This window comes from Pyxicephalus adspersus, chromosome 10 (genome assembly GCF_032062135.1).
Source record: "Pyxicephalus adspersus chromosome 10, UCB_Pads_2.0, whole genome shotgun sequence".
Taxonomy (NCBI): Eukaryota; Metazoa; Chordata; class Amphibia; order Anura; family Pyxicephalidae; genus Pyxicephalus; species Pyxicephalus adspersus.
Genome location: NC_092867.1, coordinates 427,038 through 433,884, shown reverse-complemented (window position 1 = coordinate 433,884; position 6,847 = coordinate 427,038). Strand labels below are relative to the sequence as shown.

The following is a 6,847-nucleotide window of genomic DNA, read 5'->3' as shown; positions in this document are numbered from 1 at the left end:
TCAGTGGGTCATTGTTCTCGGGCTCCAAGTGTCGGTGTGTCATTGTTCTGGGGCCACAAGTGTCAGTGGGTCATTGTTCTCGGGCTCCAAGTGTCAGGGTGTCATTGTTCTGGTTACCCAAGTTTCAGTGTGCCATGGTTCTGGGGCCCCAAGTGTCAGTGTGTCATTGTTGTGGGGCCCCAAGTGTCAGTTTGCCATTGTTCTGGGGCCCCAAATGTCAGTTTGCCAGTGTTCTGGGGCCCCAAATGTCAGTTTGCCGGTGTTCTGGGGATCCAAATGTCAGTTTGCCATTGTTCTGGGGCCCCAAATGTCAGTTTGCCATTGTTCTGGGACCCCAGATGTGAGTGTGCTATTGCCTCGATTTCCCTACCATCAGTGTTTCATTGTTTTGGATCCCCCACTTTCAGTACTTTGGGCCCACAAGCTGGCTCTTCCCTTGAAATACTTTAATATATATATATTATATGAGAGGGAAGGTATGGACTTTACACTTTTCATGGGGTGTTTTGTGGGTTGGAGTAATATTAGCTTTGACCTTCACATATCCTTTTGCTCTTCTGTAACTTTTTATATTATGATTTTGCAGAGATTTGTAGATTTCCCACAGGAGTGAGCTGATTGGTTACTGCACATATGTAGGTTCTCTGCTAACAACTGCTGAGATATTCACACACGGGGAGTGCATTGCATTGTTCTCAGTAAGATGGCTGACTCATAGACTTGTATTGTGAGAATGAGCGGTAAGGCACAACCATTGTGAAGCTGCACACGATGGGGGTCAGATTGTGTAATGAGCAAAGATGGCTGTTCTGTGTACAAATGGCATTACAAACTATACAAGGATGCATGAGATTGTAGAAGCCAATCACCCAATGATAAAATTATCTACATAGATCTGTCCATGTAAAGGCTGCACATCCCCTTCCATAGGATGGTGGTTGCAGAGCAGATGGCGCTCCCGATCAGGATTGACTGGATTCCGCTGGCCTTATAAACAGTTCAGTGAGTTGTGCAACTTTTATCTTCCCTGATATAAAAATAAGATGTGTTTTCCTTAGAGATAAAGGGGTTATTGCCTTATAAGAACGATGGCAGCTCTTGTCATTCAGACATTTCAAAGGCCCCTGTCAGCGGGTGATCCGGGAGCCACAGTGGGTTCACATTGCTGACATACCAGCTGTGCCAATTTCTAAATTCTTCTGTAATGCGCCGGAGAGGCCAAACATCTGCTAAGAATAATCATGAAAAAACTATAACAAAAATGAATCCATGTTGTACTCTCAGCCATGAAGATAATGACTGTAAAAATATATTTCCACTCTCAGACATCCTGGATGGCGAGGAAGGCCGAAGCTTCTCAGCACATCGCATTAGACGCATTCCATGCAGCATCCACCATGATATATAATTGATATTCTTCACTATTGTGTGAAAACTGCGGCCGGTTCCAACATGCCGTCCCCGGCTCAGGAAGAAATGTAGATTGAGCTAACACTTCTTGTGTGTAAGATCTGTTTACATGCGCTGAATTACAGCCAAGTAATGATGGTGTGACTGAGCCGCAATATTACACACATTGGACACAACATCAAGGCCTGCGTTTTAAAGAGCCGCTCGCACCTATATACCAGCTTACATGAAACCACATGGCTTTTACAAGTCAGCTGTATTGTTAAATTCAGCATGTTAATGAAAAATCGCACGCTTCCTCTCTTATTAAATATATTGAACCACGCTGATGCCTGTCAGGAGGCGGAGAGGGTCTCTCAGACCACCCTTGGAAATTAGGAATATCTGCGGAAGGGAAGTTTAGAATGCAAGTGAGAAAAATAAAATGTGTTCTGCAACTCCTATTCTTCCTGCATTATTAGAAATGATTCTGTGGTCACAAAGGATATTAATGTTTCTGGAAGGGGGAACAAATCCTCTTGGTTTAGGTGAGTACACACCAAACTATGACAACAGCCCAACAGGAAACCCCCAAATATTACACCATGGACTTATCACAAAATACATTTCATGTTACTATACTGTATGCGGAACCACATTCTGCCCAATACCTGAGCCATGTCTGACATTTGTAAGGAGCAGCAATGGCTTCAGAAACATTTCACACTCAAAGGTTTCTCCCTATGGAGGTTTTATATGCTCAGTTTGGTCTTGTCGATTTGGTAAATTCTGCTTACTTATAGAGCACTTTCAAATTAAATGATACTTTTTTTTAGGATTTTAAGGAACCAAATCATTTTATTATCTGTGTCTTAACATACTACTGATGGGTACCAGGACCTCATTCATCTAGGGAACCTCTCCTGATCCTCATTCTGACCAGTAATGGCCGAATCTGCTCCTCTACGTAAATTGTGGCTTTTAAAAAAAGATGATTCTTTGGTCAGATGAGAAATTCTGTTGCTGACAGAGCCTTTATCTGCTACTGATTGCTGATATTGTCCATACATACATATCAGAAGTCTACAATCTGCCAATACTTTCATTCAAGTCTATTTCTGGAGTTGGTGATGGCACATGCTTCAATTACATTTCAGATATTTTCCTATTAGCTGATGGTTACAAGGTGAACAGGGTTGGTATAGTGAGCCCAGTTTAGTGACAAAGAGCTGAGCATTTGTATGGTAAGCTACAGGCCAGAATGTTGGACCAAGTGCTTTTTGGTAAGCTCAGGGTTGATGAGCCAAGGGCCGATATATTGATCTGAGTGCCGGGGAGGTAAGCTGAGTGCTGATATGGTGAGCCCAATGAACTGAGGTCCAATTAGATGATCTGACGACCTTTACCGTAAGCTGGGTAGGCCAGTATATTGATCTGAAGGCCAAAGCGTTAAGCCAAGGGTCGATATGGTGAGCCAAGTGCTGATACAATTAACTGAGGTCCAGTTGGGTGATCTGACAGCAGTTATGGTAAGCTGAGGGCCAGTATATTGATTTCAGGGTCTGTATATTGACCTTAGTGCCATTATGGTAAGATTAGAGCTGGTATATTGTCTTGATGGCCGGTATATTGATCTGAGGGCCAAGGCGGTAAACTGAGGGCTTGTATTTATGTTCTGAGGGCCAGTATATCGATCTGAGGGCCAAGGCGGTAAAGTGAGGGCTTGTATTTATGTTCTGAGGGCCGGTATATTGATCTGAGGGCCGACGTGGTGCTGAATTTTTACACTAAATTATGTAAACACGATGATTATCAGAACGCAGTGCAGGTGATTACAGTCAGGACACTGTGGAAGAACTAAAGTCTTGACAATCTCAATGGATTTTGCCCTCTATAATTATCTATAAAGCGAGGCCCCATGCCGTCTGGATCTGGCAATGTGTTATCTTTGTGAAGTTCGCCTCTTTTCCTAGAGCTCAGCTTGATCTTTTATGTCTCGAATGTTTTTGATTTCCAATTTCTATGCTTGTTTGTGGAGGAATGCTGCTACACTGCGAGCTGCTCTTTATAGCGTCCAGATAATGAAAACCTCCGTACCACAGAGTGGGGCTGCATTCAATGATCTCCCGTCCGGATCTGGTCAGATGTTTGACAGAAGTTGAGCCGTGTTCTCCAGGCATACATGAGAAGAGTGCACATTGTTCTATTTATATTAGCCTGGAATTATCTGGAAGGTGTAAAATACTTCCAGCCCTTATATAACAGGTAGATCTTCCAGTGTGGGTAGGAGAAATGCTCACAGATCTGCTGGGTCCCCCAGAATAAACTTCCTACATTTGCTGGGTTTTTCTATAGTGAATGCGAATCATGAGAGGTGACCATTGGTATCCTTGTATTATATTATGTTGTATTTTCAGTATTGTGCCAAATTATACAATTTAGGAATCGGTGAATGTGACATGCACAAATAAATCAGAGGTGGCAAATCATTTTCCATGATTTAAAACACATGCACCATGATGATTCACCCACTGTGAATTTTTAATCACATTTCATTTCTTTATAAATATATATGTTTTATCTTAGGAATCTGCTGAACAAACCGCATGTTTGTCATATGATTGGATGGCTGGAGTCAGCAGAGCTTTATCCACTTTGTGAACATCTTAAACTTTTTTAGTTTATCAACCCTGTTCTTTTTTCTCTATGAACAATGCAAGGTCTGAAGAACGAAGATCATCGCAGCACTGAGGTTGTTTCACAACTTTCTGTAGGTTCTGCTCACAGCTTTCAGCTGACCATACTTATCGTATTTTCATGTGAGGATGTTTTGACATGTTCACCTCGCTGTACGTTTGCAATTTTTAAAAAATAAATATATATATAAAAAAACTAATTCTGCTTAAAAACATCACAGATAGAACAAAGTGTGGTCACATTTTTACATTTTTTACACATTTGATCACCATAACACATAATGGTATTGAACTGGGGTTTATAAGGGTTTTTTTTTGCCTTCCTATCAACTATGACTATTGGGATTTATGTAGAAAATGCTTATTTCCCCAGGAGTTGACCTTGATGGATCTTTGTCTTTTTTCAACCTAACTGATGTAACAATGGTCTTGAACACAGAAAATGTATAATTCTAGGTACCCTTACACTTTTGTGATAATAGTATTATGTACATAGAATTTGACGTATTATTTGAGCTGAGTCTTCTTTGTTTTTTTTCTAAACTTTAGGTCCTGATAAAAGAATCATCTCTGAGCTCCTGAAACGTGTCAGTTTCTGTTATTGGATGATTCCCATGGAATAAGCACCCATAGGTCCCCAGTATAGGCTGTGGAGCTCATCTTATCTCTGCCTCGTCCTTTCTTATTCTCTAAATTCCCTTTTACCTTTTCTTCAGGGCTGGCAGTAGAGAAGTGTTTTCTTACAAAAAAATTTGAAATTTCCTTTTCTCTGATTTATGTTGTGTGTAGCTGATGAAAATATAACGCATTCTGCTGGCTTGAATTTTCTTTTGTAAGATTTGGATATCACTACCCCATTCCCCATTACCGTGTCATGCAGTAGCACTGTCTTTAATAAAATGCGTTGGTTCTGCTGAAACGTCCAGGGATATAAACTATTGATTAGAACTGAGTTTAACCTGAAGCAGGGAGGGGATTTTTTGGGTTTTAGAGTTTAGAGCTATTTCATGAGATAACGTTCCAGGGATAGACCTTCTAAGACACAGATTGTCCTAGAAAATGAGAGCCAGTTGGCTGTAGAAAAGCTGATAGTCTGGTCTGTCAAGGAGAAAGAGTACCTGTCCACCTTCTGTCCCTGTCCTAGATACAGAGCTCATCCGATGTGTGTGGGGGTATTAGGGGGCGTACTTACCCCTTTGCAGGGTTCATTTCTTCTCATTCACACACTGGGCCTGGAGATGTATTGATAGACCAGGGCTGGTAATTTACATCTGAGGATGTGCCATTGAGCTTCACATCTTCTGGAGATTCCTTCTCACTTCCTATAGACACAATATCTCATCACGATTTTAATTTGATATTTGTAAATCATGTGAAAATCTTTCCAGTTTGGTAGTGCCTATGCAGGATTAAAATATAGTGATGGGTGTGTGCTAGACTTTTGTGATTTTCCTTCTCTTTCTCTGGTTCTAATATTGTGCTTATGGTGGTAACAAATCTGACAAAATGCTCAGCTTCAGGGGGCTTCTTATTGGTACCCGAGGCAAAAACCAGCATTTAACCTGCAGCGCAGGGTACCCAACTCCGCAATTTGTCTTTATGAGTTTCGATTTCTTATTTATTTAAAGCAAAACTTTTTTTTTTATGGAGTCGGTTTTGGGTTTTTTGCATCCTATTGGGAAGATTTTTTTTTTTCTGTCCCATGGACATAACTTTATATCAGTGGCCTCAACGTGAAGACTTTGGCTTTATTTCGGTTCTGGTAAAAGTTTTGTATTTTCATCACTTTCTGTCTCCAGATGAAGAAGTGAGGTGACTCCCCAGCAGTGATACAGCAATTCTAAACTCCATAATGAAATGAAATAAATTGGAGCTTTGCATATACCTAATTATGATATCAGCTTCTCATGTCTTTTACTGGTATCACCAGGACATGCTTGCCGACCCCTTCTAATTCCAAGACGGTTTATGTCATTTTCTTCCTAGGCCATTCCACGACTTCCAGAGCCTCTAGTGGTCGGCTTCTTGTTCTGTCCCGTAAGACTACCTGAGGCAAGTGATGAATAACAAAGACAATTATTATCGTCTTTCATGGCCCCTCCTTTTCCTCTTGCCCCAGGCCAGAACCTTGGTATGTAACAACAGGAAGTAAGCACAGATTCTGCTGGCATACCACAGGATGAAATCCAAGCAGATATCAGGTGTATATATTCACCACATGCTAAACACAGGATGAATATAAGTCCTTTATAGTTTGTGTTAAAGGACAGCTTGCCTTACAGGACCAGATTTTTGTTTATTAGACCTTTATGGTCATCAACTGATTCACAATTTACATCTGCCAAAGTGAAGAGTGCTTGTATGTTGTGTGAAAGTCACAAATTTACATGAATGTCTGCTGAGACAACATGAAAACTGACCAAGCATAACCCTGCAAACACATACAACACACACACATTCATACACACATACATTCACACACATACATACATACACACAGACACATACATTCATACACACACACACACATACACATGGTATTGTGATCCAACTTTTCATAAGCCACCCAAAAACAGTCCGGTGCTTACTGAGAGGTGCCGGGTGGTGCACTCAGCTAAAAGGGTCCGGGGAGATCACTGGGAGAAACTTTTCTCCTATTAATGGTCAGTGGGGGAATTATTTGGTGGTAATTGGTGTATTAGTATAGCAGACACCTGCAGACAAGGCTTCATGGGGGTGTGGGCTGGGGTTGGTCCTTGGAG

General features: G+C 41.2%; 1 long non-coding RNA gene across 1 annotated transcript in view; it reads left to right on the top strand.

Annotated features, from left to right (window-relative positions):
- Nucleotides 1-4,352, top strand: part of LOC140339674 (uncharacterized) — a 16,363-nt gene extending 12,011 nt beyond the window's left edge. Inside the window, exon 3 of the long non-coding RNA XR_011922506.1 lies at nt 3,976-4,352. This is a non-coding gene — a long non-coding RNA (uncharacterized lncRNA). The remainder of the gene's footprint in view (nt 1-3,975) is intronic.
- Nucleotides 4,353-6,847: the final 2,495 nt, after the last annotated feature.